Source organism: Crinia signifera, chromosome 8, assembly GCF_055691185.1.
Source record: "Crinia signifera chromosome 8, ASM5569118v1, whole genome shotgun sequence".
In the NCBI taxonomy this organism is placed as follows: domain Eukaryota; kingdom Metazoa; phylum Chordata; class Amphibia; order Anura; family Myobatrachidae; genus Crinia; species Crinia signifera.
This window is the reverse complement of record NC_139224.1, coordinates 89209972-89236921: the sequence shown is the minus strand read 5'-3', so window position 1 is coordinate 89236921 and position 26950 is coordinate 89209972. Positions and strand designations below refer to the sequence as shown.

Sequence of the window (26950 nt, the reverse complement as noted above, 5' to 3'; positions counted from 1 at the left end):
TGTTTAGGCCCAATTCCAAATGCTTTTGGCAGCTAAACAGTGTTGAGCCTCTTTAGTAGTTTAATTTAAGACCCCCTGCTAATATCATGTTCTGTAGGTCTTTTTACATTACCAACACATGATTTTTTTCAGTAATCCAATACAGTTAGGAAACTTTTTTATTAGCTTACCTGGTGATAGAAGTAGAAGAGGGAAAAAAAGTGCCTTTATCTCGCCTACAGCCATATCACATTGGATAGACCCAATCGCGTCTGAACTTGGAAGCTAAGCAGTGTTGGGCCTGGTTAGTACTTGGGTGGGAGACCACATGGGAACACCAGGGGCTGTAGGCTTTTTCACATTACTGGCAAATTGTTTTTATTCTCTAGCTATTTAAATTGGAAACTTTTTCTTTTTATTGCCAGCACAGACATTTGGAAGAGGTCAAACAGACACAATAGCCATCACCTAAAGACTTACCACACTGTTTAGGCCCAATTCCAAATGATTTTGGCAGCTAAACAGTGTTGAGCCTCTTTAGTAGTTTAATTTAAGACCCCCTGCTAATATCATGTCCTGTAGGTCTTTTTACATTACCAACACATGATTTTTTTCAGTAAGCCAATACAGTTAGGAAACTTTTGTATTAGCTTACCTGGTGATAGAAGTAGAAGAGGGCAAAAAAGTGCCTTTATCTCACCTACAGCCATACCACATTGGATAGGCCCAATCTCGTCTGATCTTGGAAGCTATGCAGTGTTGGGCCTGGTTAGTGCTTGGGTGGGAGACCACATGGGAACACCAGGTGCTGTAGGTTTTTTCACATTACTGGCAAATTGTTTTTATTCTCTAGCTATTTAAATTGGAAACTTTTTCTTTTTATTGCCAGCACTGACATTTGGAAGAGGTCAAACAGACACAATAGCCATAACCTAAAGACTTACCACACTGTTTAGGCCCAATTCCAAATGCTTTTGGCAGCTAAACAGTGTTGAGCCTCTTTAGTAGTTTAATTTAAGACCCCCTGCTAATATCATGTTCTGTAGGTCTTTTTACATTACCAACACATGATTTTTTTCAGTAATCCAATACAGTTAGGAAACTTTTTTATTAGCTTACCTGGTGATAGAAGTAGAAGAGGGCAAAAAAGTGCCTTTATCTCGCCTACAGCCATATCACATTGGATAGACCCAATCGCGTCTGAACTTGGAAGCTAAGCAGTGTTGGGCCTGGTTAGTACTTGGGTGGGAGACCACATGGGAACACCAGGGGCTGTAGGCTTTTTCACATTACTGGCAAATTGTTTTTATTCTCTAGCTATTTAAATTGGAAACTTTTTCTTTTTATTGCCAGCACAGACATTTGGAAGAGGTCAAACAGACACAATAGCCATCACCTAAAGACTTACCACACTGTTTAGGCCCAATTCCAAATGCTTTTGGCAGCTAAACAGTGTTGAGCCTCTTTAGTAGTTTAATTTAAGACCCCCTGCTAATATCATGTCCTGTAGGTCTTTTTACATTACCAACACATGATTTTTTTCAGTAAGCCAATACAGTTAGGAAACTTTTGTATTAGCTTACCTGGTGATAGAAGTAGAAGAGGGCAAAAAAGTGCCTTTATCTCACCTACAGCCATACCATATTGGATAGGCCCAATCTCGTCTGATCTTGGAAGCTATGCAGTGTTGGGCCTGGTTAGTGCTTGGGTGGGAGACCACATGGCAACACCAGGTGCTGTAGGTTTTTCCACATTACTGGCAAATTGTTTTTATTCTCTAGCTATTTAAATTGTAAACTTTTTCTTTTTATTGCCAGCACAGACATTTGGAAGAGGTCAATCAGACACAATAGCCATCACCTAAAGACTTACCACACTGTTTAGGCCCAATTCCAAACGCTTTTGGCAGCTAAACAGTGTTGAGCCTCTTTAGTAGTTTAATTTAAGACCTCCTGCTAATATCATATCCTGTAGGTCTTTTTACATTACCAACACATGATTTTTTTCAGTAAGCCAATACAGTTAGGAAACTTTTTTATTAGCTTACCTGGTGATAGATGTAGAAGAGGGCAAAAAAGTGCCTGTATCTCACCTACAGCCATACCACATTGGATAGGCCCAATCTCGTCTGATCTTGGAAGCTAAGCAGTGTTGGGCCTGGTTAGTACTTTGGTGGGAGACCACATGGGAACACCAGGTGCTCTAGGTCTTTTCACATTACTGGCAAATTGTTTTTATTCTCTAGCTATTTAAATTGGAAACTTTTTCTTTTTATTGCCAGCACAGACATTTGGAAGAGGTCAAACAGACACAATAGCCATCACCTAAAGACTTACCACACTGTTTAGGCCCAATTCCAAATGCTTTTGGCAGCTAAACAGTGTTGAGCCTCTTTAGTAGTTTAATTTAAGACCCTCTGCTAATATCATGTCCTGTAGGTCTTTTTACATTACCAACACATGATTTTTTTCAGTAAGCCAATACAGTTAGGAAACTTTTTTATTAGCTTACCTGGTGATAGAAGTAGAAGAGGGCAAAAAAGTGCCTTTATCTTACCTACAGCCATACCACATTGGATAGGCCCAATCTCGCCTGATCTTGGAAGCTAAGCAGTGTTGGGAGTGGTTAGTACTTGGGTGGGAGACCACATGGGAACAACAGGTGCCGTATGTTTTTTCACATAACTGGCAAATTGTTTTTATTCTGTAGCTATTTAAATTGGAAACTTTTTCTTTTTATTGCCAGCACAGACATTTGGAAGAGGTAAAACAGACACAATAGCCATCACCTAAAGACTTACCACACTGTTTAGGCCCAATTCCAACTGCTTTTGGCAGCTAAACAGTGTTGAGCCTCTTTAGTAGTTTAATTTAAGACCCCCTGCTAATATGTCCTGTAGGTCTTTTTACATTACCAACACATGATTTTTTTCAGTAAGCCAATATAGTTAGGAAAATTTTTATTAGCTTACCTGGTGATAGAAGTAGAAGAGGGCAAAAAAGTGCCTGTATTTCACCTACAGCCATACCACATTGGATAGGCCCAATCTCGTCTGATCTTGGAAGCTAAGCAGTGTTGGGCCTGGTTAGTACTTAGGTGGGAGACCACATGGGAACACCATGTGCTGTAGGTTTTTTCACATTACTGGCAAATTGTTTTTATTCTCTAGCTATTTAAATTGGAAACTTTTTCTTTTTATTGCCAGCACAGACATTTGGAAGAGGTCAAACAGACACAATAGCCATCACCTAAAGACTTACCACACTGTTTAGGCCCAATTCCAAATGCTTTTGGCAGCTAAACAGTGTTGAGCCTCTTTAGTAGTTTAATTTAAGACCCCCTGCTAATATCATGTCCTGTAGGTCTTTTTACATTACCAACACATGATTTTTTTCAGTAAGCCAATACAGTTAGGAAACTTTTTTATTAGCTTACCTGGTGATAGAAGTAGAAGAGGGCAAAAAAGTGCCTTTATCTCACCTACAGCCATACCACATTGGATAGGCCCAATCTCGCCTGATCTTGGAAGCTAAGCAGTGTTGGGAGTGGTTAGTACTTGGGTGGGAGACCACATGGGAACAACAGGTGCCGTAGGTTTTTTCACATTACTGGCAAATGGTTTTTATTCTCTAGCTATTTAAATTGGAAACTTTTTCTTTTTATTGCCAGCACAGACATTTGGAAGAGGTCAAACAGACACAATAGCCATCACCTAAAGACTTACCACACTGTTTAGGCCCAATTCCAACTGCTTTTGGCAGCTAAACAGTGTTGAGCCTCTTTAGTAGTTTAATTTAAGACCCCCTGCTAATATGTCCTGTAGGTCTTTTTACATTACCAACACATGATTTTTTTCAGTAAGCCAATATAGTTAGGAAAATTTTTATTAGCTTACCTGGTGATAGAAGTAGAAGAGGGCAAAAAAGTGCCTTTATCTCTCCTACAGCCATACCACATTGGATTGGCCCAATCTTGCCTGATCTTGGAAGCTAAGCAGTGTTGGGAGTGGTTAGTACTTGGGTGGGAGACCACATGGGAACAACAGGTGCCGTAGGTTTTTTCACATTACTGGCAAATTGTTTTTATTCTCTAGCTATTTAAATTGGAAACTTTTTCTTTTTATTGCCAGCACAGACATTTGGAAGAGGTCAATCAGACACAATAGCCATCACCTAAAGACTTACCACACTGTTTAGGCCCAATTCCAAACGCTTTTGGCAGCTAAACAGTGTTGAGCCTCTTTAGTAGTTTAATTTAAGACCCCCTGCTAATATCATATCCTGTAGGTCTTTTTACATTACCAACACATGATTTTTTTCAGTAAGCCAATACAGTTAGGAAACTTTTTTATTAGCTTACCTGGTGATAGATGTAGAAGAGGGCAAAAAAGTGCCTGTATCTCACCTACAGCCATACCACATTGGATAGGCCCAATCTCGTCTGATCTTGGAAGCTAAGCAGTGTTGGGCCTGGTTAGTACTTTGGTGGGAGACCACATGGGAACACCAGGTGCTGTAGGTTTTTTCACATTACTGGCAAATTGTTTTTATTTTCTAGCTATTTAAATTGGAAACTTTTTCTTTTTATTGCCAGCACAGACATTTGGAAGAGCTCAAACAGACACAATAGCCATCACCTAAAGACTTACCACACTGTTTAGGCCCAATTCCAAATGCTTTTGGCAGCTAAACAGTGTTGAGCCTCTTTAGTAGTTTAATTTAAGACCCCCTGCTAATATCATGTCCTGTAGGTCTTTTTACATTACCAACACATGATTTTTTTCAGTAAGCCAATGTAGTTAGGAAAATTTTTCATAGCTTACCTGGTGATAGAAGTAGAAGAGGGCAAAAAAGTGCCTGTATTTCACCTACAGCCATACCACATTGGATAGGCCCAATCTCGCCTGATCTTGGAAGCTAAGCAGTGTTGGGCCTGGTTAGTACTTGGGTGGGAGACCACATGGGAACACCAGGTGCTCTAGGTCTTTTCACATTACTGGCAAATTGTTTTTATTCCCTAGCTATTTAAATTGGAAACTTTTTCTTTTTATTGCCAGCACAGACATTTGGAAGAGGTAAAACAGACACAATAGCCATCACCTAAAGACTTACCACACTGTTTAGGCCCAATTCCAAATGCTTTTGGCAGCTAAACAGTGTTGAGCCTCTTTAGTAGTTTAATTTAAGACCCCCTGCTAATATCATGTCCTGTAGGTCTTTTTACATTACCAACACATGATTTTTTTCAGTAAGCCAATACAGTTAGGAAACTTTTTTATTAGCTTACCTGATGATAGAAGTAGAAGAGGGCAAAAAAGTGCCTTTATCTCACCTACAGCCATACCACATTGGATAGGCCCAATCTCGCCTGATCTTGGAAGCTAAGCAGTGTTGGGAGTGGTTAGTACTTGGGTGGGAGACCACATGGGAACAACAGGTGCCGTAGGTTTTTTCACATTACTGGCAAATTGTTTTTATTCTCTAGCTATTTAAATTGGAAACTTTTTCTTTTTATTGCCAGCACAGACATTTGGAAGAGGTAAAACAGACACAATAGCCATCACCTAAAGACTTACCACACTGTTTAGGCCCAATTCCAACTGCTTTTGGCAGCTAAACAGTGTTGAGCCTCTTTAGTAGTTTAATTTAAGACCCCCTGCTAATATGTCCTGTAGGTCTTTTTACATTACCAACACATGATTTTTTTCAGTAAGCCAATATAGTTAGGAAAATTTTTATTAGCTTACCTGGTGATAGAAGTAGAAGAGGGCAAAAAAGTGCCTGTAATTCACCTACAGCCATACCACATTGGATAGGCCCAATCTCGTCTGATCTTGGAAGCTAAGCAGTGTTGGGCCTGGTTAGTACTTGGGTGGGAGACCACATGGGAACACCAGGTGCTGTAGCTTTTTTCACATTACTTGCAAATTGTTTTTATTCTCTAGCTATTTAAATTGGAAACTTTTTCTTTCTATTGCCAGTACAGACATTTGGAAGAGGTCAAACAGACACAATAGCCATCACCTAAAGACTTACCACACTGTTTAGGCCCAATTCCAAATGCTTTTGGCAGCTAAACAGTGTTGAGCCTCTTTAGTAGTTTAATTTAAGACCCCCTGCTAATATCATGTCCTGTAGGTCTTTTTACATTACCAACACATGATTTTTTTCAGTAAGCCAATACAGTTAGGAAACTTTTGTATTAGCTTACCTGGTGATAGAAGTAGAAGAGGGCAAAAAAGTGCCTTTATCTCACCTACAGCCATACCACATTGGATAGGCCCAATCTCGTCTGATCTTGGAAGCTAAGCAGTGTTGGGCCTGGTTAGTACTTGGGTGGGAGACCACATGGGAACACCAGGTGCTGTAGGTTTTTTCACATTACTGGCAAATTGTTTTTATTCTCTAGCTATTTAAATTGGAAACTTTTTCTTTTTATTGCCAGCACAGACATTTGGAAGAGGTCAAACAGACACAATAGCCATCACCTAAAGACTTACCACACTGTTTAGGCCCAATTCCAACTGCTTTTGGCAGCTAAACAGTGTTGAGCCTCTTTAGTAGTTTAATTTAAGACCCCCTGCTAATATCATGTCCTGTAGGTCTTTTTACATTACCAACACATTAATTTTTTTCAGTAAGCCAATACAGTTAGGAAACTTTTTTATTAGCTTACCTGGTGATAGAAGTAGAAGAGGGCAAAAAAGTGCCTGTACCTCACTTACAGCCATACCACATTGGAAAGGCCCATTCTTGTCTGATCTTGGAAGCTGAGCAGTGTTGGACTGGTTAGTACCTGGGTGGGAGACCACATGGGAACACCTGGTGCTGTAGGTTTTTTCACATTACTGGCAAATTGTTTTTATTCTCTAGCTATTTAAATTGTAAACTTTTTCTTTTTATTGCCAGCACAGACATTTGGAAGAGGTAAAACAGACACAATAGCCATCACCTAAAGACTTACCACACTGTTTAGGCCCAATTCCAAATGCTTTTGGCAGCAAAACAGTGTTGAGCCTCTTTAGTAGTTTAATTTAAGACCCCCTGCTAATATCATGTCCTGTAGGTCTTTTTACATTACCAACACATGATTTTTTTCAGTAAGCCAATACAGTTAGGAAACTTTTTTATTAGCTTACCTGGTGATAGATGTAGAAGAGGGCAAAAAAGTGCCTGTATCTCACCTACAGCCATACCACATTGGATAGGCCCAATCTCGTCTGATCTTGGAAGCTAAGCAGTGTTGGGCCTGGTTAGTACTTGGGTGGGAGACCACATGGGAACACCAGGTGCTGTAGGTTTTTCCACATTACTGGCAAATTGTTTTTATTCTCTAGCTATTTAAATTGTAAACTTTTTCTTTTTATTGCCAGCACAGACATTTGGAAGAGGTCAATCAGACACAATAGCCATCACCTAAAGACTTACCACACTGTTTAGGCCCAATTCCAAACGCTTTTGGCAGCTAAACAGTGTTGAGCCTCTTTAGTAGTTTAATTTAAGACCCCCTGCTAATATCATATCCTGTAGGTCTTTTTACATTACCAACACATGATTTTTTTCAGTAAGCCAATACAGTTAGGAAACTTTTTTATTAGCTTACCTGGTGATAGATGTAGAAGAGGGCAAAAAAGTGCCTGTATCTCACCTACAGCCATACCACATTGGATAGGCCCAATCTCGTCTGATCTTGGAAGCTAAGCAGTGTTGGGCCTGGTTAGTACTTTGGTGGGAGACCACATGGGAACACCAGGTGCTCTAGGTCTTTTCACATTACTGGCAAATTGTTTTTATTCTCTAGCTATTTAAATTGGAAACTTTTTCTTTTTATTGCCAGCACAGACATTTGGAAGAGGTCAAACAGACACAATAGCCATCACCTAAAGACTTACCACACTGTTTAGGCCCAATTCCAAATGCTTTTGGCAGCTAAACAGTGTTGAGCCTCTTTAGTAGTTTAATTTAAGACCCTCTGCTAATATCATGTCCTGTAGGTCTTTTTACATTACCAACACATGATTTTTTTCAGTAAGCCAATACAGTTAGGAAACTTTTTTATTAGCTTACCTGGTGATAGAAGTAGAAGAGGGCAAAAAAGTGCCTTTATCTCACCTACAGCCATACCACATTGGATAGGCCCAATCTCGCCTGATCTTGGAAGCTAAGCAGTGTTGGGAGTGGTTAGTACTTGGGTGGGAGACCACATGGGAACAACAGGTGCCGTAGGTTTTTTCACATTACTGGCAAATTGTTTTTATTCTCTAGCTATTTAAATTGGAAACTTTTTCTTTTTATTGCCAGCACAGACATTTGGAAGAGGTCAAACAGACACAATAGCCATCACCTAAAGACTTACCACACTGTTTAGGCCCAATTCCAACTGCTTTTGGCAGCTAAACAGTGTTGAGCCTCTTTAGTAGTTTAATTTAAGACCCCCTGCTAATATGTCCTGTAGGTCTTTTTACATTACCAACACATGATTTTTTTCAGTAAGCCAATATAGTTAGGAAAATTTTTATTAGCTTACCTGGTGATAGAAGTAGAAGAGGGAAAAAAAGTGCCTTTATCTCTCCTACAGCCATACCACATTGGATTGGCCCAATCTTGCCTGATCTTGGAAGCTAAGCAGTGTTGGGAGTGGTTAGTACTTGGGTGGGAGACCACATGGGAACAACAGGTGCCGTAGGTTTTTTCACATTACTGGCAAATTGTTTTTATTCTCTAGCTATTTAAATTGGAAACTTTTTCTTTTTATTGCCAGCACAGACATTTGGAAGAGGTCAATCAGACACAATAGCCATCACCTAAAGACTTACCACACTGTTTAGGCCCAATTCCAAACGCTTTTGGCAGCTAAACAGTGTTGAGCCTCTTTAGTAGTTTAATTTAAGACCCCCTGCTAATATCATATCCTGTAGGTCTTTTTACATTACCAACACATGATTTTTTTCAGTAAGCCAATACAGTTAGGAAACTTTTTTATTAGCTTACCTGGTGATAGATGTAGAAGAGGGCAAAAAAGTGCCTGTATCTCACCTACAGCCATATCACATTGGATAGGCCCAATCTCGTCTGATCTTGGAAGCTAAGCAGTGTTGGGCCTGGTTAGTACTTTGGTGGGAGACCACATGGGAACACCAGGTGCTGTAGGTTTTTTCACATTACTTGCAAATTGTTTTTATTTTCTAGCTATTTAAATTGGAAACTTTTTCTTTTTATTGCCAGCACAGACATTTGGAAGAGGTCAAACAGACACAATAGCCATCACCTAAAGACTTACCACACTGTTTAGGCCCAATTCCAAATGCTTTTGGCAGCTAAACAGTGTTGAGCCTCTTTAGTAGTTTAATTTAAGACCCCCTGCTAATATCATGTCCTGTAGGTCTTTTTACATTACCAACACATGATTTTTTTCAGTAAGCCAATGTAGTTAGGAAAATTTTTCATAGCTTACCTGGTGATAGAAGTAGAAGAGGGCAAAAAAGTGCCTGTATTTCACCTACAGCCATACCACATTGGATAGGCCCAATCTCGCCTGATCTTGGAAGCTAAGCAGTGTTGGGCCTGGTTAGTACTTGGGTGGGAGACCACATGGGAACACCAGGTGCTCTAGGTCTTTTCGCATTACTGGCAAATTGTTTTTATTCCCTAGCTATTTAAATTGGAAACTTTTTCTTTTTATTGCCAGCACAGACATTTGGAAGAGGTCAAACAGACACAATAGCCATCACCTAAAGACTTACCACACTGTTTAGGCCCAATTCCAAATGCTTTTGGCAGCTAAACAGTGTTGAGCCTCTTTAGTAGTTTAATTTAAGACCCCCTGCTAATATCATGTCCTGTAGGTCTTTTTACATTACCAACACATGATTTTTTTCAGTAAGCCAATACAGTTAGGAAACTTTTGTATTAGCTTACCTGGTGATAGAAGTAGAAGAGGGCAAAAAAGTGCCTTTATCTCACCTACAGCCATACCACATTGGATAGGCCCAATCTCGTCTGATCTTGGAAGCTATGCAGTGTTGGGCCTGGTTAGTGCTTGGGTGGGAGACCACATGGCAACACCAGGTGCTGTAGGTTTTTCCACATTACTGGCAAATTGTTTTTATTCTCTAGCTATTTAAATTGTAAACTTTTTCTTTTTATTGCCAGCACAGACATTTGGAAGAGGTCAATCAGACACAATAGCCATCACCTAAAGACTTACCACACTGTTTAGGCCCAATTCCAAACGCTTTTGGCAGCTAAACAGTGTTGAGCCTCTTTAGTAGTTTAATTTAAGACCTCCTGCTAATATCATATCCTGTAGGTCTTTTTACATTACCAACACATGATTTTTTTCAGTAAGCCAATACAGTTAGGAAACTTTTTTATTAGCTTACCTGGTGATAGATGTAGAAGAGGGCAAAAAAGTGCCTGTATCTCACCTACAGCCATACCACATTGGATAGGCCCAATCTCGTCTGATCTTGGAAGCTAAGCAGTGTTGGGCCTGGTTAGTACTTTGGTGGGAGACCACATGGGAACACCAGGTGCTCTAGGTCTTTTCACATTACTGGCAAATTGTTTTTATTCTCTAGCTATTTAAATTGGAAACTTTTTCTTTTTATTGCCAGCACAGACATTTGGAAGAGGTCAAACAGACACAATAGCCATCACCTAAAGACTTACCACACTGTTTAGGCCCAATTCCAAATGCTTTTGGCAGCTAAACAGTGTTGAGCCTCTTTAGTAGTTTAATTTAAGACCCTCTGCTAATATCATGTCCTGTAGGTCTTTTTACATTACCAACACATGATTTTTTTCAGTAAGCCAATACAGTTAGGAAACTTTTTTATTAGCTTACCTGGTGATAGAAGTAGAAGAGGGCAAAAAAGTGCCTTTATCTTACCTACAGCCATACCACATTGGATAGGCCCAATCTCGCCTGATCTTGGAAGCTAAGCAGTGTTGGGAGTGGTTAGTACTTGGGTGGGAGACCACATGGGAACAACAGGTGCCGTATGTTTTTTCACATAACTGGCAAATTGTTTTTATTCTGTAGCTATTTAAATTGGAAACTTTTTCTTTTTATTGCCAGCACAGACATTTGGAAGAGGTAAAACAGACACAATAGCCATCACCTAAAGACTTACCACACTGTTTAGGCCCAATTCCAACTGCTTTTGGCAGCTAAACAGTGTTGAGCCTCTTTAGTAGTTTAATTTAAGACCCCCTGCTAATATGTCCTGTAGGTCTTTTTACATTACCAACACATGATTTTTTTCAGTAAGCCAATATAGTTAGGAAAATTTTTATTAGCTTACCTGGTGATAGAAGTAGAAGAGGGCAAAAAAGTGCCTGTATTTCACCTACAGCCATACCACATTGGATAGGCCCAATCTCGTCTGATCTTGGAAGCTAAGCAGTGTTGGGCCTGGTTAGTACTTGGGTGGGAGACCACATGGGAACACCAGGTGCTGTAGGTTTTTTCACATTACTGGCAAATTGTTTTTATTCTCTAGCTATTTAAATTGGAAACTTTTTCTTTTTATTGCCAGCACAGACATTTGGAAGAGGTCAAACAGACACAATAGCCATCACCTAAAGACTTACCACACTGTTTAGGCCCAATTCCAAATGCTTTTGGCAGCTAAACAGTGTTGAGCCTCTTTAGTAGTTTAATTTAAGACCCCCTGCTAATATCATGTCCTGTAGGTCTTTTTACATTACCAACACATGATTTTTTTCAGTAAGCCAATACAGTTAGGAAACTTTTTTATTAGCTTACCTGGTGATAGAAGTAGAAGAGGGCAAAAAAGTGCCTTTATCTCACCTACAGCCATACCACATTGGATAGGCCCAATCTCGCCTGATCTTGGAAGCTAAGCAGTGTTGGGAGTGGTTAGTACTTGGGTGGGAGACCACATGGGAACAACAGGTGCCGTAGGTTTTTTCACATTACTGGCAAATGGTTTTTATTCTCTAGCTATTTAAATTGGAAACTTTTTCTTTTTATTGCCAGCACAGACATTTGGAAGAGGTCAAACAGACACAATAGCCATCACCTAAAGACTTACCACACTGTTTAGGCCCAATTCCAACTGCTTTTGGCAGCTAAACAGTGTTGAGCCTCTTTAGTAGTTTAATTTAAGACCCCCTGCTAATATGTCCTGTAGGTCTTTTTACATTACCAACACATGATTTTTTTCAGTAAGCCAATATAGTTAGGAAAATTTTTATTAGCTTACCTGGTGATAGAAGTAGAAGAGGGCAAAAAAGTGCCTTTATCTCTCCTACAGCCATACCACATTGGATTGGCCCAATCTTGCCTGATCTTGGAAGCTAAGCAGTGTTGGGAGTGGTTAGTACTTGGGTGGGAGACCACATGGGAACAACAGGTGCCGTAGGTTTTTTCACATTACTGGCAAATTGTTTTTATTCTCTAGCTATTTAAATTGGAAACTTTTTCTTTTTATTGCCAGCACAGACATTTGGAAGAGGTCAATCAGACACAATAGCCATCACCTAAAGACTTACCACACTGTTTAGGCCCAATTCCAAACGCTTTTGGCAGCTAAACAGTGTTGAGCCTCTTTAGTAGTTTAATTTAAGACCCCCTGCTAATATCATATCCTGTAGGTCTTTTTACATTACCAACACATGATTTTTTTCAGTAAGCCAATACAGTTAGGAAACTTTTTTATTAGCTTACCTGGTGATAGATGTAGAAGAGGGCAAAAAAGTGCCTGTATCTCACCTACAGCCATACCACATTGGATAGGCCCAATCTCGTCTGATCTTGGAAGCTAAGCAGTGTTGGGCCTGGTTAGTACTTTGGTGGGAGACCACATGGGAACACCAGGTGCTGTAGGTTTTTTCACATTACTGGCAAATTGTTTTTATTTTCTAGCTATTTAAATTGGAAACTTTTTCTTTTTATTGCCAGCACAGACATTTGGAAGAGCTCAAACAGACACAATAGCCATCACCTAAAGACTTACCACACTGTTTAGGCCCAATTCCAAATGCTTTTGGCAGCTAAACAGTGTTGAGCCTCTTTAGTAGTTTAATTTAGGACCCCCTGCTAATATCATGTCCTGTAGGTCTTTTTACATTACCAACACATGATTTTTTTCAGTAAGCCAATGTAGTTAGGAAAATTTTTCATAGCTTACCTGGTGATAGAAGTAGAAGAGGGCAAAAAAGTGCCTGTATTTCATCTACAGCCATACCACATTGGACAGGCCCAATCTCGCCTGATCTTGGAAGCTAAGCAGTGTTGGGCCTGGTTAGTACTTGGGTGGGAGACCACATGGGAACACCAGGTGCTCTAGGTCTTTTCACATTACTGGCAAATTGTTTTTATTCCCTAGCTATTTAAATTGGAAACTTTTTCTTTTTATTGCCAGCACAGACATTTGGAAGAGGTCAAACAGACACAATAGCCATCACCTAAAGACTTACCACACTGTTTAGGCCCAATTCCAAATGCTTTTGGCAGCTAAACAGTGTTGAGCCTCTTTAGTAGTTTAATTTAAGACCCCCTGCTAATATCATGTCCTGTAGGTCTTTTTACATTACCAACACATGATTTTTTTCAGTAAGCCAATACAGTTAGGAAACTTTTTTATTAGCTTACCTGATGATAGAAGTAGAAGAGGGCAAAAAAGTGCCTTTATCTCACCTACAGCCATACCACATTGGATAGGCCCAATCTCGCCTGATCTTGGAAGCTAAGCAGTGTTGGGAGTGGTTAGTACTTGGGTGGGAGACCACATGGGAACAACAGGTGCCGTAGGTTTTTTCACATTACTGGCAAATTGTTTTTATTCTCTAGCTATTTAAATTGGAAACTTTTTCTTTTTATTGCCAGCACAGACATTTGGAAGAGGTAAAACAGACACAATAGCCATCACCTAAAGACTTACCACACTGTTTAGGCCCAATTCCAACTGCTTTTGGCAGCTAAACAGTGTTGAGCCTCTTTAGTAGTTTAATTTAAGACCCCCTGCTAATATGTCCTGTAGGTCTTTTTACATTACCAACACATGATTTTTTTCAGTAAGCCAATATAGTTAGGAAAATTTTTATTAGCTTACCTGGTGATAGAAGTAGAAGAGGGCAAAAAAGTGCCTGTAATTCACCTACAGCCATACCACATTGGATAGGCCCAATCTCGTCTGATCTTGGAAGCTAAGCAGTGTTGGGCCTGGTTAGTACTTGGGTGGGAGACCACATGGGAACACCAGGTGCTGTAGCTTTTTTCACATTACTTGCAAATTGTTTTTATTCTCTAGCTATTTAAATTGGAAACTTTTTCTTTCTATTGCCAGTACAGACATTTGGAAGAGGTCAAACAGACACAATAGCCATCACCTAAAGACTTACCACACTGTTTAGGCCCAATTCCAAATGCTTTTGGCAGCTAAACAGTGTTGAGCCTCTTTAGTAGTTTAATTTAAGACCCCCTGCTAATATCATGTCCTGTAGGTCTTTTTACATTACCAACACATGATTTTTTTCAGTAAGCCAATACAGTTAGGAAACTTTTGTATTAGCTTACCTGGTGATAGAAGTAGAAGAGGGCAAAAAAGTGCCTTTATCTCACCTACAGCCATACCACATTGGATAGGCCCAATCTCGTCTGATCTTGGAAGCTAAGCAGTGTTGGGCCTGGTTAGTACTTGGGTGGGAGACCACATGGGAACACCAGGTGCTGTAGGTTTTTTCACATTACTGGCAAATTGTTTTTATTCTCTAGCTATTTAAATTGGAAACTTTTTCTTTTTATTGCCAGCACAGACATTTGGAAGAGGTCAAACAGACACAATAGCCATCACCTAAAGACTTACCACACTGTTTAGGCCCAATTCCAACTGCTTTTGGCAGCTAAACAGTGTTGAGCCTCTTTAGTAGTTTAATTTAAGACCCCCTGCTAATATCATGTCCTGTAGGTCTTTTTACATTACCAACACATTAATTTTTTTCAGTAAGCCAATACAGTTAGGAAACTTTTTTATTAGCTTACCTGGTGATAGAAGTAGAAGAGGGCAAAAAAGTGCCTGTACCTCACTTACAGCCATACCACATTGGAAAGGCCCATTCTTGTCTGATCTTGGAAGCTGAGCAGTGTTGGACTGGTTATTACCTGGGTGGGAGACCACATGGGAACACCTGGTGCTGTAGGTTTTTTCACATTACTGGCAAATTGTTTTTATTCTCTAGCTATTTAAATTGTAAACTTTTTCTTTTTATTGCCAGCACAGACATTTGGAAGAGGTAAAACAGACACAATAGCCATCACCTAAAGACTTACCACACTGTTTAGGCCCAATTCCAAATGCTTTTGGCAGCAAAACAGTGTTGAGCCTCTTTAGTAGTTTAATTTAAGACCCCCTGCTAATATCATGTCCTGTAGGTCTTTTTACATTACCAACACATGATTTTTTTCAGTAAGCCAATACAGTTAGGAAACTTTTTTATTAGCTTACCTGGTGATAGATGTAGAAGAGGGCAAAAAAGTGCCTGTATCTCACCTACAGCCATACCACATTGGATAGGCCCAATCTCGTCTGATCTTGGAAGCTAAGCAGTGTTGGGCCTGGTTAGTACTTGGGTGGGAGACCACATGGGAACACCAGGTGCTGTAGGTTTTTCCACATTACTGGCAAATTGTTTTTATTCTCTAGCTATTTAAATTGTAAACTTTTTCTTTTTATTGCCAGCACAGACATTTGGAAGAGGTCAATCAGACACAATAGCCATCACCTAAAGACTTACCACACTGTTTAGGCCCAATTCCAAACGCTTTTGGCAGCTAAACAGTGTTGAGCCTCTTTAGTAGTTTAATTTAAGACCCCCTGCTAATATCATATCCTGTAGGTCTTTTTACATTACCAACACATGATTTTTTTCAGTAAGCCAATACAGTTAGGAAACTTTTTTATTAGCTTACCTGGTGATAGATGTAGAAGAGGGCAAAAAAGTGCCTGTATCTCACCTACAGCCATACCACATTGGATAGGCCCAATCTCGTCTGATCTTGGAAGCTAAGCAGTGTTGGGCCTGGTTAGTACTTTGGTGGGAGACCACATGGGAACACCAGGTGCTCTAGGTCTTTTCACATTACTGGCAAATTGTTTTTATTCTCTAGCTATTTAAATTGGAAACTTTTTCTTTTTATTGCCAGCACAGACATTTGGAAGAGGTCAAACAGACACAATAGCCATCACCTAAAGACTTACCACACTGTTTAGGCCCAATTCCAAATGCTTTTGGCAGCTAAACAGTGTTGAGCCTCTTTAGTAGTTTAATTTAAGACCCTCTGCTAATATCATGTCCTGTAGGTCTTTTTACATTACCAACACATGATTTTTTTCAGTAAGCCAATACAGTTAGGAAACTTTTTTATTAGCTTACCTGGTGATAGAAGTAGAAGAGGGCAAAAAAGTGCCTTTATCTCACCTACAGCCATACCACATTGGATAGGCCCAATCTCGCCTGATCTTGGAAGCTAAGCAGTGTTGGGAGTGGTTAGTACTTGGGTGGGAGACCACATGGGAACAACAGGTGCCGTAGGTTTTTTCACATTACTGGCAAATTGTTTTTATTCTCTAGCTATTTAAATTGGAAACTTTTTCTTTTTATTGCCAGCACAGACATTTGGAAGAGGTCAAACAGACACAATAGCCATCACCTAAAGACTTACCACACTGTTTAGGCCCAATTCCAACTGCTTTTGGCAGCTAAACAGTGTTGAGCCTCTTTAGTAGTTTAATTTAAGACCCCCTGCTAATATGTCCTGTAGGTCTTTTTACATTACCAACACATGATTTTTTTCAGTAAGCCAATATAGTTAGGAAAATTTTTATTAGCTTACCTGGTGATAGAAGTAGAAGAGGGAAAAAAAGTGCCTTTATCTCTCCTACAGCCATACCACATTGGATTGGCCCAATCTTGCCTGATCTTGGAAGCTAAGCAGTGTTGGGAGTGGTTAGTACTTGGGTGGGAGACCACATGGGAACAACAGGTGCCGTAGGTTTTTTCACATTACTGGCAAATTGTTTTTATTCTCTAGCTATTTAAATTGGAAACTTTTTCTTTTTATTGCCAGCACAGACATTTGGAAGAGGTCAATCAGACACAATAGCCATCACCTAAAGACTTACCACACTGTTTAGGCCCAATTCCAAACGCTTTTGGCAGCTAAACAGTGTTGAGCCTCTTTAGTAGTTTAATTTAAGACCCCCTGCTAATATCATATCCTGTAGGTCTTTTTACATTACCAACACATGATTTTTTTCAGTAAGCCAATACAGTTAGGAAACTTTTTTATTAGCTTACCTGGTGATAGATGTAGAAGAGGGCAAAAAAGTGCCTGTATCTCACCTACAGCCATATCACATTGGATAGGCCCAATCTCGTCTGATCTTGGAAGCTAAGCAGTGTTGGGCCTGGTTAGTACTTTGGTGGGAGACCACATGGGAACACCAGGTGCTGTAGGTTTTTTCACATTACTGGCAAATTGTTTTTATTTTCTAGCTATTTAAATTGGAAACTTTTTCTTTTTATTGCCAGCACAGACATTTGGAAGAGGTCAAACAGACACAATAGCCATCACCTAAAGACTTACCACACTGTTTAGGCCCAATTCCAAATGCTTTTGGCAGCTAAACAGTGTTGAGCCTCTTTAGTAGTTTAATTTAAGACCCCCTGCTAATATCATGTCCTGTAGGTCTTTTTACATTACCAACACATGATTTTTTTCAGTAAGCCAATGTAGTTAGGAAAATTTTTCATAGCTTACCTGGTGATAGAAGTAGAAGAGGGCAAAAAAGTGCCTGTATTTCACCTACAGCCATACCACATTGGATAGGCCCAATCTCGCCTGATCTTGGAAGCTAAGCAGTGTTGGGCCTGGTTAGTACTTGGGTGGGAGACCACATGGGAACACCAGGTGCTCTAGGTCTTTTCGCATTACTGGCAAATTGTTTTTATTCCCTAGCTATTTAAATTGGAAACTTTTTCTTTTTATTGCCAGCACAGACATTTGGAAGAGGTCAAACAGACACAATAGCCATCACCTAAAGACTTACCACACTGTTTAGGCCCAATTCCAAATGCTTTTGGCAGCTAAACAGTGTTGAGCCTCTTTAGTAGTTTAATTTAAGACCCCCTGCTAATATCATGTCCTGTAGGTCTTTTTACATTACCAACACATGATTTTTTTCAGTAAGCCAATACAGTTAGGAAACTTTTTTATTAGCTTACCTGATGATAGAAGTAGAAGAGGGCAAAAAAGTGCCTTTATCTCACCTACAGCCATACCACATTGGATAGGCCCAATCTCGCCTGATCTTGGAAGCTAAGCAGTGTTGGGAGTGGTTAGTACTTGGGTGGGAGACCACATGGGAACAACAGGTGCCGTAGGTTTTTTCACATTACTGGCAAATTGTTTTTATTCTCTAGCTATTTAAATTGGAAACTTTTTCTTTTTATTGCCAGCACAGACATTTGGAAGAGGTAAAACAGACACAATAGCCATCACCTAAAGACTTACCACACTGTTTAGGCCCAATTCCAACTGCTTTTGGCAGCTAAACAGTGTTGAGCCTCTTTAGTAGTTTAATTTAAGACCCCCTGCTAATATGTCCTGTAGGTCTTTTTACATTACCAACACATGATTTTTTTCAGTAAGCCAATATAGTTAGGAAAATTTTTATTAGCTTACCTGGTGATAGAAGTAGAAGAGGGCAAAAAAGTGCCTGTAATTCACCTACAGCCATACCACATTGGATAGGCCCAATCTCGTCTGATCTTGGAAGCTAAGCAGTGTTGGGCCTGGTTAGTACTTGGGTGGGAGACCACATGGGAACACCAGGTGCTGTAGCTTTTTTCACATTACTTGCAAATTGTTTTTATTCTCTAGCTATTTAAATTGGAAACTTTTTCTTTCTATTGCCAGTACAGACATTTGGAAGAGGTCAAACAGACACAATAGCCATCACCTAAAGACTTACCACACTGTTTAGGCCCAATTCCAAATGCTTTTGGCAGCTAAACAGTGTTGAGCCTCTTTAGTAGTTTAATTTAAGACCCCCTGCTAATATCATGTCCTGTAGGTCTTTTTACATTACCAACACATGATTTTTTTCAGTAAGCCAATACAGTTAGGAAACTTTTGTATTAGCTTACCTGGTGATAGAAGTAGAAGAGGGCAAAAAAGTGCCTTTATCTCACCTACAGCCATACCACATTGGATAGGCCCAATCTCGTCTGATCTTGGAAGCTAAGCAGTGTTGGGCCTGGTTAGTACTTGGGTGGGAGACCACATGGGAACACCAGGTGCTGTAGGTTTTTTCACATTACTGGCAAATTGTTTTTATTCTCTAGCTATTTAAATTGGAAACTTTTTCTTTTTATTGCCAGCACAGACATTTGGAAGAGGTCAAACAGACACAATAGCCATCACCTAAAGACTTACCACACTGTTTAGGCCCAATTCCAACTGCTTTTGGCAGCTAAACAGTGTTGAGCCTCTTTAGTAGTTTAATTTAAGACCCCCTGCTAATATCATGTCCTGTAGGTCTTTTTACATTACCAACACATTAATTTTTTTCAGTAAGCCAATACAGTTAGGAAACTTTTTTATTAGCTTACCTGGTGATAGAAGTAGAAGAGGGCAAAAAAGTGCCTGTACCTCACTTACAGCCATACCACATTGGAAAGGCCCATTCTTGTCTGATCTTGGAAGCTGACCAGTGTTGGACTGGTTAGTACCTGGGTGGGAGACCACATGGGAACACCTGGTGCTGTAGGTTTTTTCACATTACTGGCAAATTGTTTTTATTCTCTAGCTATTTAAATTGTAAACTTTTTCTTTTTATTGCCAGCACAGACATTTGGAAGAGGTAAAACAGACACAATAGCCATCACCTAAAGACTTACCACACTGTTTAGGCCCAATTCCAAATGCTTTTGGCAGCAAAACAGTGTTGAGCCTCTTTAGTAGTTTAATTTAAGACCCCCTGCTAATATCATGTCCTGTAGGTCTTTTTACATTACCAACACATGATTTTTTTCAGTAAGCCAATACAGTTAGGAAACTTTTTTATTAGCTTACCTGGTGATAGATGTAGAAGAGGGCAAAAAAGTGCCTGTATCTCACCTACAGCCATACCACATTGGATAGGCCCAATCTCGTCTGATCTTGGAAGCTAAGCAGTGTTGGGCCTGGTTAGTACTTGGGTGGGAGACCACATGGGAACACCAGGTGCTGTAGGTTTTTCCACATTACTGGCAAATTGTTTTTATTCTCTAGCTATTTAAATTGTAAACTTTTTCTTTTTATTGCCAGCACAGACATTTGGAAGAGGTCAATCAGACACAATAGCCATCACCTAAAGACTTACCACACTGTTTAGGCCCAATTCCAAACGCTTTTGGCAGCTAAACAGTGTTGAGCCTCTTTAGTAGTTTAATTTAAGACCCCCTGCTAATATCATATCCTGTAGGTCTTTTTACATTACCAACACATGATTTTTTTCAGTAAGCCAATACAGTTAGGAAACTTTTTTATTAGCTTACCTGGTGATAGATGTAGAAGAGGGCAAAAAAGTGCCTGTATCTCACCTACAGCCATACCACATTGGATAGGCCCAATCTCGTCTGATCTTGGAAGCTAAGCAGTGTTGGGCCTGGTTAGTACTTTGGTGGGAGACCACATGGGAACACCAGGTGCTCTAGGTCTTTTCACATTACTGGCAAATTGTTTTTATTCTCTAGCTATTTAAATTGGAAACTTTTTCTTTTTATTGCCAGCACAGACATTTGGAAGAGGTCAAACAGACACAATAGCCATCACCTAAAGACTTACCACACTGTTTAGGCCCAATTCCAAATGCTTTTGGCAGCTAAACAGTGTTGAGCCTCTTTAGTAGTTTAATTTAAGACCCTCTGCTAATATCATGTCCTGTAGGTCTTTTTACATTACCAACACATGATTTTTTTCAGTAAGCCAATACAGTTAGGAAACTTTTTTATTAGCTTACCTGGTGATAGAAGTAGAAGAGGGCAAAAAAGTGCCTTTATCTCACCTACAGCCATACCACATTGGATAGGCCCAATCTCGCCTGATCTTGGAAGCTAAGCAGTGTTGGGAGTGGTTAGTACTTGGGTGGGAGACCACATGGGAACAACAGGTGCCGTAGGTTTTTTCACATAACTGGCAAATTGTTTTTATTCTGTAGCTATTTAAATTGGAAACTTTTTCTTTTTATTGCCAGCACAGACATTTGGAAGAGGTAAAACAGACACAATAGCCATCACCTAAAGACTTACCACACTGTTTAGGCCCAATTCCAACTGCTTTTGGCAGCTAAACAGTGTTGAGCCTCTTTAGTAGTTTAATTTAAGACCCCCTGCTAATATGTCCTGTAGGTCTTTTTACATTACCAACACATGATTTTTTTCAGTAAGCCAATATAGTTAGGAAAATTTTTATTAGCTTACCTGGTGATAGAAGTAGAAGAGGGCAAAAAAGTGCCTGTATTTCACCTACAGCCATACCACATTGGATAGGCCCAATCTCGTCTGATCTTGGAAGCTAAGCAGTGTTGGGCCTGGTTAGTACTTGGGTGGGAGACCACATGGGAACACCAGGTGCTGTAGGTTTTTTCACATTACTGGCAAATTGTTTTTATTCTCTAGCTATTTAAATTGGAAACTTTTTCTTTTTATTGCCAGCACAGACATTTGGAAGAGGTCAAACAGACACAATAGCCATCACCTAAAGACTTACCACACTGTTTAGGCCCAATTCCAAATGCTTTTGGCAGCTAAACAGTGTTGAGCCTCTTTAGTAGTTTAATTTAAGACCCCCTGCTAATATCATGTCCTGTAGGTCTTTTTACATTACCAACACATGATTTTTTTCAGTAAGCCAATACAATTAGGAAACTTTTTTATTAGCTTACCTGGTGATAGAAGTAGAAGAGGGCAAAAAAGTGCCTTTATCTCACCTACAGCCATACCACATTGGATAGGCCCAATCTCGCCTGATCTTGGAAGCTAAGCAGTGTTGGGAGTGGTTAGTACTTGGGTGGGAGACCACATGGGAACAACAGGTGCCGTAGGTTTTTTCACATTACTGGCAAATTGTTTTTATTCTCCAGCTATTTAAATTGGAAACTTTTTCTTTTTATTGCCAGCACAGACATTTGGAAGAGGTCAAACAGACACAATAGCCATCACCTAAAGACTTACCACACTGTTTAGGCCCAATTCCAACTGCTTTTGGCTGCTAAACAGTGTTGAGCCTCTTTAGTAGTTTAATTTAAGACCCCCTGCTAATATGTCCTGTAGGTCTTTTTACATTACCAACACATGATTTTTTTCAGTAAGCCAATATAGTTAGGAAAATTTTTATTAGCTTACCTGGTGATAGAAGTAGAAGAGGGCAAAAAAGTGCCTTTAATTCACCTACAGCCATACCACATTGGATAGGCCCAATCTCGTCTGATCTTGGAAGCTAAGCAGTGTTGGGCCTGGTTAGTACTTGGGTGGGAGACCACATGGGAACACCAGGTGCTGTAGCTTTTTCACATTACTTGCAAATTGTTTTTATTCTCTAGCTATTTAAATTGGAAACTTTTTCTTTCTATTGCCAGTACAGACATTTGGAAGAGGTCAAACAGACACAATAGCCATCACCTAAAGACTTACCACACTGTTTAGGCCCAATTCCAAATGCTTTTGGCAGCTAAACAGTGTTGAGCCTCTTTAGTAGTTTAATTTAAAACCCCCTGCTAATATCATGTCCTGTAGGTCTTTTTACATTACCAACACATGATTTTTTTCAGTAAGCCAATACAGTTAGGAAACTTTTGTATTAGCTTACCTGGTGATAGAAGTAGAAGAGGGCAAAAAAGTGCCTTTATCTCACCTACAGCCATACCACATTGGATAGGCCCAATCTCGTCTGATCTTGGAAGCTAAGCAGTGTTGGGCCTGGTTAGTACTTGGGTGGGAGACCACATGGGAACACCAGGTGCTGTAGGTTTTTTCACATTACTGGCAAATTGTTTTTATTCTCTAGCTATTTAAATTGGAAACTTTTTCTTTTTATTGCTAGCACAGACATTTGGAAGAGGTCAAACAGACACAATAGCCATCACCTAAAGACTTACCACACTGTTTAGGCCCAATTCCAACTGCTTTTGGCAGCTAAACAGTGTTGAGCCTCTTTAGTAGTTTAATTTAAGACCCCCTGCTAATATCATGTCCTGTAGGTCTTTTTACATTACCAACACATTAATTTTTTTCAGTAAGCCAATACAGTTAGGAAACTTTTTTATTAGCTTACCTGGTGATAGAAGTAGAAGAGGGCAAAAAAGTGCCTGTACCTCACTTACAGCCATACCACATTGGAAAGGCCCATTCTTGTCTGATCTTGGAAGCTGAGCAGTGTTGGACTGGTTAGTACCTGGGTGGGAGACCACATGGGAACACCTGGTGCTGTAGGTTTTTTCACATTACTGGCAAATTGTTTTTATTCTCTAGCTATTTAAATTGTAAACTTTTTCTTTTTATTGCCAGCACAGACATTTGGAAGAGGTAAAACAGACACAATAGCCATCACCTAAAGACTTACCACACTGTTTAGGCCCAATTCCAAATGCTTTTGGCAGCAAAACAGTGTTGAGCCTCTTTAGTAGTTTAATTTAAGACCCCCTGCTAATATCATGTCCTGTAGGTCTTTTTACATTACCAACACATGATTTTTTTCAGTAAGCCAATACAGTTAGGAAACTTTTTTATTAGCTTACCTGGTGATAGATGTAGAAGAGGGCAAAAAAGTGCCTGTATCTCACCTACAGCGATACCACATTGGATAGGCCCAATCTCGTCTGATCTTGGAAGCTAAGCAGTGTTGGGCCTGGTTAGTACTTGGGTGGGAGACCACATGGGAACACCAGGTGCTGTAGGTTTTTTCACATTACTGGCAAATTGTTTTTATTCTCTAGCTATTTAAATTGGAAACTTTTTCTTTTTATTGCCAGCACTGACATTTGGAAGAGGTCAAACAGACACATTAGCCATCACCTAAAGACTTACCACACTGTTTAGGCCCAATTCCAAATGCTTTTGGCAGCTAAACAGTGTTGAGCCTCTTTAGTAGTTTAATTTAAGACCCCCTGCTAATATCATGTTCTGTAGGTCTTTTTACATTACCAACACATGATTTTTTTCAGTAATCCAATACAGTTAGGAAACTTTTTTATTAGCTTACCTGGTGATAGAAGTAGAAGAGGGCAAAAAAGTGCCTTTATCTCGCCTACAGCCATACCACATTGGATAGACCCAATCGCGTCTGAACTTGGAAGCTAAGCAGTGTTGGGCCTGGTTAGTACTTGGGTGGGAGACCACATGGGAACACCAGGGGCTGTAGGCTTTTTCACATTACTGGCAAATTGTTTTTATTCTCTAGCTATTTAAATTGGAAACTTTTTCTTTTTATTGCCAGCACAGACATTTGGAAGAGGTCAAACAGACACAATAGCCATCACCTAAAGACTTACCACACTGTTTAGGCCCAATTCCAAATGCTTTTGGCAGCTAAACAGTGTTGAGCCTCTTTAGTAGTTTAATTTAAGACCCCCTGCTAATATCATATCCTGTAGGTCTTTTTACATTACCAACACATGATTTTTTTCAGTAAGCCAATATAGTTAGGAAACTTTTTTATTAGCTTACCTGGTGATAGATGTAGAAGAGGGCAAAAAAGTGCCTGTATCTCACCTACAGCCATACCACATTGGATAGGCCCAATCACGTCTGATCTTGGAAGCTAAGCAGTGTTGGGCCTGATTAGTACTTTGGTGGGAGACCACATGGGAACACCAGGTGCTGTAGGTTTTTTCACATTACTGGCAAATTGTTTTTATTCTCTAGCTATTTAAATTGTAAACTTTTTCTTTTTATTGCCAGCACAGACATTTGGAAGAGGTCAATCAGACACAATAGCCATCACCTAAAGACTTACCACACTGTTTAGGCCCAATTCCAAACGCTTTTGGCAGCTAAACAGTGTTGAGCCTCTTTAGTAGTTTAATTTAAGACCCCCTGCTAATATCATATCCTGTAGGTCTTTTTACATTACCAACACATGATTTTTTTCAGTAAGCCAATACAGTTAGGAAACTTTTTTATTATCTTACCTGGTGATAGATGTAGAAGAGGGCAAAAAAGTGCCTGTATCTCACCTACAGCCATACCACATTGGATAGGCCCAATCTCGTCTGATCTTGGAAGCTAAGCAGTGTTGGGCCTGGTTAGTACTTTGGTGGGAGACCACATGGGAACACCTGGTGCTGTAGGTTTTTTCACATTACTGGCAAATTGTTTTTATTCTCTAGCTATTTAAATTGGAAACTTTTTCTTTTTATTGCCAGCACAGACATTTGGAAGAGGTCAAACAGACACAATAGCCATCACCTAAAGACTTACCACACTGTTTAGGCCCAATTCCAAATGCTTTTGGCAGCTAAACAGTGTTGAGCCTCTTTAGTAGTTTAATTTAAGACCCCCTGCTAATATCATGTCCTGTAGGTCTTTTTACATTACCAACACATGATTTTTTTCAGTAAGCCAATGTAGTTAGGAAAATTTTTCATAGCTTACCTGGTGATAGAAGTAGAAGAGGGCAAAAAAGTGCCTGTATCTCACCTACAGCCATACCACATTGGATAGGCCCAATCTCTTCTGATCTTGGAAGCTAAGCAGTGTTGGGCCTGGTTAGTACTTTGGTGGGAGACCAGATGGGAACACCTGGTGCTGTAGGTTTTTTCACATTACTGGCAAATTGTTTTTATTCTCTAGCTATTTAAATTGGAAACTTTTTCTTTTTATTGCCAGCACAGACATTTGGAAGAGGTCAAACAGACACAATAGCCATCACCTAAAGACTTACCACACTGTTTAGGCCCAATTCCAAATGCTTTTGGCAGCTAAACAGTGTTGAGCCTCTTTAGTAGTTTAATTTAAGACCCCCTGCTAATATCATGTCCTGTAGGTCTTTTTACATTACCAACACATGATTTTTTTCAGTAAGCCAATGTAGTTAGGAAAATTTTTCATAGCTTACCTGGTGATAGAAGTAGAAGAGGGCAAAAAAGTGCCTGTATTTCACCTACAGCCATACCACATTGGATAGGCCCAATCTCGCCTGATCTTGGAAGCTAAGCAGTGTTGGGCCTGGTTAGTACTTAGGTGGGAGACCAGATGGGAACACCAGGTGCTCTAGGTCTTTTCACATTACTGGCAAATTGTTTTTATTCTCTATCTGTTTAAATTGGAAACTTTTTCTTTTTATTGCCAGCACAGACATTTGGAAGAGGTCAAACAGACACAATAGCCATCACCTAAAGACTTACCACACTGTTTAGGCCCAATTCCAAATGCTTTTGGCAGCTAAACAGTGTTGAGCCTCTTTAGTAGTTTAATTTAAGACCCCCTGCTAATATCATGTCCTGTAGGTCTTTTTACATTACCAACACATGATTTTTTTCAGTAAGCCAATACAGTTAGGAAACTTTTGTATTAGCTTACCTGGTGATAGAAGTAGAAGAGGGCAAAAAAGTGCCTTTATCTCACCTACAGCCATACCACATTGGATAGGCCCAATCTCGTCTGATCTTGGAAGCTAAGCAGTGTTGGGCCTGGTTAGTACTTGGGTGGGAGACCACATGGGAACACCAGGTGCTGTAGGTTTTTTCACATTACTGGCAAATTGTTTTTATTCTCTAGCTATTTAAATTGGAAACTTTTTCTTTTTATTGCCAGCACAGACATTTGGAAGAGGTCAAACAGACACAATAGCCATCACCTAAAGACTTACCACACTGTTTAGGCCCAATTCCAACTGCTTTTGGCAGCTAAACAGTGTTGAGCCTCTTTAGTAGTTTAATTTAAGACCCCCTGCTAATATCATG

At 39.8% G+C, this 26950-nt stretch overlaps 31 non-coding genes and 27 pseudogenes across 31 annotated transcripts; all 58 read left to right on the top strand.

Annotated features, from left to right (window-relative positions):
• Nucleotides 1-213: 213 nt before the first annotated feature.
• LOC146034467 (5S ribosomal RNA) lies at nt 214-332 on the top strand. The gene has a single exon (XR_014459873.1). It is a non-coding gene; the product is annotated as a 5S ribosomal RNA (ribosomal RNA).
• Nucleotides 333-677: 345 nt separating this feature from the next.
• LOC146028024 (5S ribosomal RNA) lies at nt 678-796 on the top strand (annotated as a pseudogene).
• A 345-nt stretch (nt 797-1141) lies between these two features.
• Nucleotides 1142-1260, top strand: LOC146034465 (5S ribosomal RNA). Its single transcript, XR_014459872.1, has one exon. It is a non-coding gene; the product is annotated as a 5S ribosomal RNA (ribosomal RNA).
• Nucleotides 1261-1605: 345 nt separating this feature from the next.
• LOC146029204 (5S ribosomal RNA) lies at nt 1606-1724 on the top strand (annotated as a pseudogene).
• A 345-nt stretch (nt 1725-2069) lies between these two features.
• On the top strand, nt 2070-2188 carry LOC146035088 (5S ribosomal RNA). The gene has a single exon (XR_014460491.1). It is a non-coding gene; the product is annotated as a 5S ribosomal RNA (ribosomal RNA).
• Nucleotides 2189-2533: 345 nt separating this feature from the next.
• On the top strand, nt 2534-2652 carry LOC146029632 (5S ribosomal RNA; annotated as a pseudogene).
• A 341-nt stretch (nt 2653-2993) lies between these two features.
• Nucleotides 2994-3112, top strand: LOC146034963 (5S ribosomal RNA). Its single transcript, XR_014460366.1, has one exon. It is a non-coding gene; the product is annotated as a 5S ribosomal RNA (ribosomal RNA).
• Nucleotides 3113-3457: 345 nt separating this feature from the next.
• Nucleotides 3458-3576, top strand: LOC146029469 (5S ribosomal RNA; annotated as a pseudogene).
• Nucleotides 3577-3917: 341 nt separating this feature from the next.
• LOC146029773 (5S ribosomal RNA) lies at nt 3918-4036 on the top strand (annotated as a pseudogene).
• Nucleotides 4037-4381: 345 nt separating this feature from the next.
• LOC146033028 (5S ribosomal RNA) lies at nt 4382-4500 on the top strand. Its single transcript, XR_014458439.1, has one exon. It is a non-coding gene; the product is annotated as a 5S ribosomal RNA (ribosomal RNA).
• A 344-nt stretch (nt 4501-4844) lies between these two features.
• LOC146027955 (5S ribosomal RNA) lies at nt 4845-4963 on the top strand (annotated as a pseudogene).
• Nucleotides 4964-5308: 345 nt separating this feature from the next.
• Nucleotides 5309-5427, top strand: LOC146029468 (5S ribosomal RNA; annotated as a pseudogene).
• A 341-nt stretch (nt 5428-5768) lies between these two features.
• LOC146034424 (5S ribosomal RNA) lies at nt 5769-5887 on the top strand. Its single transcript, XR_014459830.1, has one exon. It is a non-coding gene; the product is annotated as a 5S ribosomal RNA (ribosomal RNA).
• Nucleotides 5888-6232: 345 nt separating this feature from the next.
• LOC146032515 (5S ribosomal RNA) lies at nt 6233-6351 on the top strand. Its single transcript, XR_014457946.1, has one exon. It is a non-coding gene; the product is annotated as a 5S ribosomal RNA (ribosomal RNA).
• A 346-nt stretch (nt 6352-6697) lies between these two features.
• On the top strand, nt 6698-6815 carry LOC146029683 (5S ribosomal RNA; annotated as a pseudogene).
• A 345-nt stretch (nt 6816-7160) lies between these two features.
• LOC146032513 (5S ribosomal RNA) lies at nt 7161-7279 on the top strand. The gene has a single exon (XR_014457945.1). It is a non-coding gene; the product is annotated as a 5S ribosomal RNA (ribosomal RNA).
• Nucleotides 7280-7624: 345 nt separating this feature from the next.
• On the top strand, nt 7625-7743 carry LOC146035087 (5S ribosomal RNA). Its single transcript, XR_014460490.1, has one exon. It is a non-coding gene; the product is annotated as a 5S ribosomal RNA (ribosomal RNA).
• A 345-nt stretch (nt 7744-8088) lies between these two features.
• Nucleotides 8089-8207, top strand: LOC146029467 (5S ribosomal RNA; annotated as a pseudogene).
• Nucleotides 8208-8548: 341 nt separating this feature from the next.
• On the top strand, nt 8549-8667 carry LOC146029772 (5S ribosomal RNA; annotated as a pseudogene).
• A 345-nt stretch (nt 8668-9012) lies between these two features.
• Nucleotides 9013-9131, top strand: LOC146034149 (5S ribosomal RNA). The gene has a single exon (XR_014459555.1). It is a non-coding gene; the product is annotated as a 5S ribosomal RNA (ribosomal RNA).
• A 344-nt stretch (nt 9132-9475) lies between these two features.
• On the top strand, nt 9476-9594 carry LOC146027954 (5S ribosomal RNA; annotated as a pseudogene).
• Nucleotides 9595-9939: 345 nt separating this feature from the next.
• On the top strand, nt 9940-10058 carry LOC146029040 (5S ribosomal RNA; annotated as a pseudogene).
• A 345-nt stretch (nt 10059-10403) lies between these two features.
• Nucleotides 10404-10522, top strand: LOC146035086 (5S ribosomal RNA). The gene has a single exon (XR_014460489.1). It is a non-coding gene; the product is annotated as a 5S ribosomal RNA (ribosomal RNA).
• A 345-nt stretch (nt 10523-10867) lies between these two features.
• LOC146029631 (5S ribosomal RNA) lies at nt 10868-10986 on the top strand (annotated as a pseudogene).
• Nucleotides 10987-11327: 341 nt separating this feature from the next.
• LOC146032511 (5S ribosomal RNA) lies at nt 11328-11446 on the top strand. Its single transcript, XR_014457943.1, has one exon. It is a non-coding gene; the product is annotated as a 5S ribosomal RNA (ribosomal RNA).
• Nucleotides 11447-11791: 345 nt separating this feature from the next.
• LOC146029466 (5S ribosomal RNA) lies at nt 11792-11910 on the top strand (annotated as a pseudogene).
• A 341-nt stretch (nt 11911-12251) lies between these two features.
• LOC146029771 (5S ribosomal RNA) lies at nt 12252-12370 on the top strand (annotated as a pseudogene).
• Nucleotides 12371-12715: 345 nt separating this feature from the next.
• LOC146033027 (5S ribosomal RNA) lies at nt 12716-12834 on the top strand. The gene has a single exon (XR_014458438.1). It is a non-coding gene; the product is annotated as a 5S ribosomal RNA (ribosomal RNA).
• A 344-nt stretch (nt 12835-13178) lies between these two features.
• Nucleotides 13179-13297, top strand: LOC146028331 (5S ribosomal RNA; annotated as a pseudogene).
• Nucleotides 13298-13642: 345 nt separating this feature from the next.
• On the top strand, nt 13643-13761 carry LOC146029465 (5S ribosomal RNA; annotated as a pseudogene).
• A 341-nt stretch (nt 13762-14102) lies between these two features.
• On the top strand, nt 14103-14221 carry LOC146034423 (5S ribosomal RNA). The gene has a single exon (XR_014459829.1). It is a non-coding gene; the product is annotated as a 5S ribosomal RNA (ribosomal RNA).
• Nucleotides 14222-14566: 345 nt separating this feature from the next.
• LOC146032510 (5S ribosomal RNA) lies at nt 14567-14685 on the top strand. Its single transcript, XR_014457942.1, has one exon. It is a non-coding gene; the product is annotated as a 5S ribosomal RNA (ribosomal RNA).
• A 346-nt stretch (nt 14686-15031) lies between these two features.
• LOC146029791 (5S ribosomal RNA) lies at nt 15032-15149 on the top strand (annotated as a pseudogene).
• A 345-nt stretch (nt 15150-15494) lies between these two features.
• On the top strand, nt 15495-15613 carry LOC146032509 (5S ribosomal RNA). The gene has a single exon (XR_014457941.1). It is a non-coding gene; the product is annotated as a 5S ribosomal RNA (ribosomal RNA).
• A 345-nt stretch (nt 15614-15958) lies between these two features.
• On the top strand, nt 15959-16077 carry LOC146035085 (5S ribosomal RNA). The gene has a single exon (XR_014460488.1). It is a non-coding gene; the product is annotated as a 5S ribosomal RNA (ribosomal RNA).
• A 345-nt stretch (nt 16078-16422) lies between these two features.
• On the top strand, nt 16423-16541 carry LOC146029464 (5S ribosomal RNA; annotated as a pseudogene).
• Nucleotides 16542-16882: 341 nt separating this feature from the next.
• LOC146029770 (5S ribosomal RNA) lies at nt 16883-17001 on the top strand (annotated as a pseudogene).
• A 345-nt stretch (nt 17002-17346) lies between these two features.
• Nucleotides 17347-17465, top strand: LOC146034148 (5S ribosomal RNA). The gene has a single exon (XR_014459554.1). It is a non-coding gene; the product is annotated as a 5S ribosomal RNA (ribosomal RNA).
• Nucleotides 17466-17809: 344 nt separating this feature from the next.
• Nucleotides 17810-17928, top strand: LOC146027953 (5S ribosomal RNA; annotated as a pseudogene).
• A 345-nt stretch (nt 17929-18273) lies between these two features.
• Nucleotides 18274-18392, top strand: LOC146029463 (5S ribosomal RNA; annotated as a pseudogene).
• Nucleotides 18393-18733: 341 nt separating this feature from the next.
• Nucleotides 18734-18852, top strand: LOC146034421 (5S ribosomal RNA). The gene has a single exon (XR_014459828.1). It is a non-coding gene; the product is annotated as a 5S ribosomal RNA (ribosomal RNA).
• A 345-nt stretch (nt 18853-19197) lies between these two features.
• Nucleotides 19198-19316, top strand: LOC146032508 (5S ribosomal RNA). Its single transcript, XR_014457939.1, has one exon. It is a non-coding gene; the product is annotated as a 5S ribosomal RNA (ribosomal RNA).
• A 346-nt stretch (nt 19317-19662) lies between these two features.
• Nucleotides 19663-19780, top strand: LOC146029765 (5S ribosomal RNA; annotated as a pseudogene).
• A 345-nt stretch (nt 19781-20125) lies between these two features.
• Nucleotides 20126-20244, top strand: LOC146032507 (5S ribosomal RNA). The gene has a single exon (XR_014457938.1). It is a non-coding gene; the product is annotated as a 5S ribosomal RNA (ribosomal RNA).
• A 345-nt stretch (nt 20245-20589) lies between these two features.
• LOC146035084 (5S ribosomal RNA) lies at nt 20590-20708 on the top strand. The gene has a single exon (XR_014460487.1). It is a non-coding gene; the product is annotated as a 5S ribosomal RNA (ribosomal RNA).
• A 345-nt stretch (nt 20709-21053) lies between these two features.
• LOC146029462 (5S ribosomal RNA) lies at nt 21054-21172 on the top strand (annotated as a pseudogene).
• Nucleotides 21173-21513: 341 nt separating this feature from the next.
• Nucleotides 21514-21632, top strand: LOC146032506 (5S ribosomal RNA). Its single transcript, XR_014457937.1, has one exon. It is a non-coding gene; the product is annotated as a 5S ribosomal RNA (ribosomal RNA).
• A 345-nt stretch (nt 21633-21977) lies between these two features.
• LOC146029461 (5S ribosomal RNA) lies at nt 21978-22096 on the top strand (annotated as a pseudogene).
• A 341-nt stretch (nt 22097-22437) lies between these two features.
• Nucleotides 22438-22556, top strand: LOC146034420 (5S ribosomal RNA). The gene has a single exon (XR_014459827.1). It is a non-coding gene; the product is annotated as a 5S ribosomal RNA (ribosomal RNA).
• A 344-nt stretch (nt 22557-22900) lies between these two features.
• Nucleotides 22901-23019, top strand: LOC146032505 (5S ribosomal RNA). Its single transcript, XR_014457936.1, has one exon. It is a non-coding gene; the product is annotated as a 5S ribosomal RNA (ribosomal RNA).
• A 346-nt stretch (nt 23020-23365) lies between these two features.
• LOC146029681 (5S ribosomal RNA) lies at nt 23366-23483 on the top strand (annotated as a pseudogene).
• Nucleotides 23484-23828: 345 nt separating this feature from the next.
• Nucleotides 23829-23947, top strand: LOC146033576 (5S ribosomal RNA). Its single transcript, XR_014458984.1, has one exon. It is a non-coding gene; the product is annotated as a 5S ribosomal RNA (ribosomal RNA).
• Nucleotides 23948-24292: 345 nt separating this feature from the next.
• On the top strand, nt 24293-24411 carry LOC146033228 (5S ribosomal RNA). Its single transcript, XR_014458638.1, has one exon. It is a non-coding gene; the product is annotated as a 5S ribosomal RNA (ribosomal RNA).
• A 345-nt stretch (nt 24412-24756) lies between these two features.
• On the top strand, nt 24757-24875 carry LOC146033822 (5S ribosomal RNA). Its single transcript, XR_014459231.1, has one exon. It is a non-coding gene; the product is annotated as a 5S ribosomal RNA (ribosomal RNA).
• Nucleotides 24876-25220: 345 nt separating this feature from the next.
• LOC146033072 (5S ribosomal RNA) lies at nt 25221-25339 on the top strand. Its single transcript, XR_014458483.1, has one exon. It is a non-coding gene; the product is annotated as a 5S ribosomal RNA (ribosomal RNA).
• A 344-nt stretch (nt 25340-25683) lies between these two features.
• LOC146034724 (5S ribosomal RNA) lies at nt 25684-25802 on the top strand. Its single transcript, XR_014460127.1, has one exon. It is a non-coding gene; the product is annotated as a 5S ribosomal RNA (ribosomal RNA).
• A 344-nt stretch (nt 25803-26146) lies between these two features.
• Nucleotides 26147-26265, top strand: LOC146028584 (5S ribosomal RNA; annotated as a pseudogene).
• A 345-nt stretch (nt 26266-26610) lies between these two features.
• LOC146032504 (5S ribosomal RNA) lies at nt 26611-26729 on the top strand. The gene has a single exon (XR_014457935.1). It is a non-coding gene; the product is annotated as a 5S ribosomal RNA (ribosomal RNA).
• Nucleotides 26730-26950: the final 221 nt, after the last annotated feature.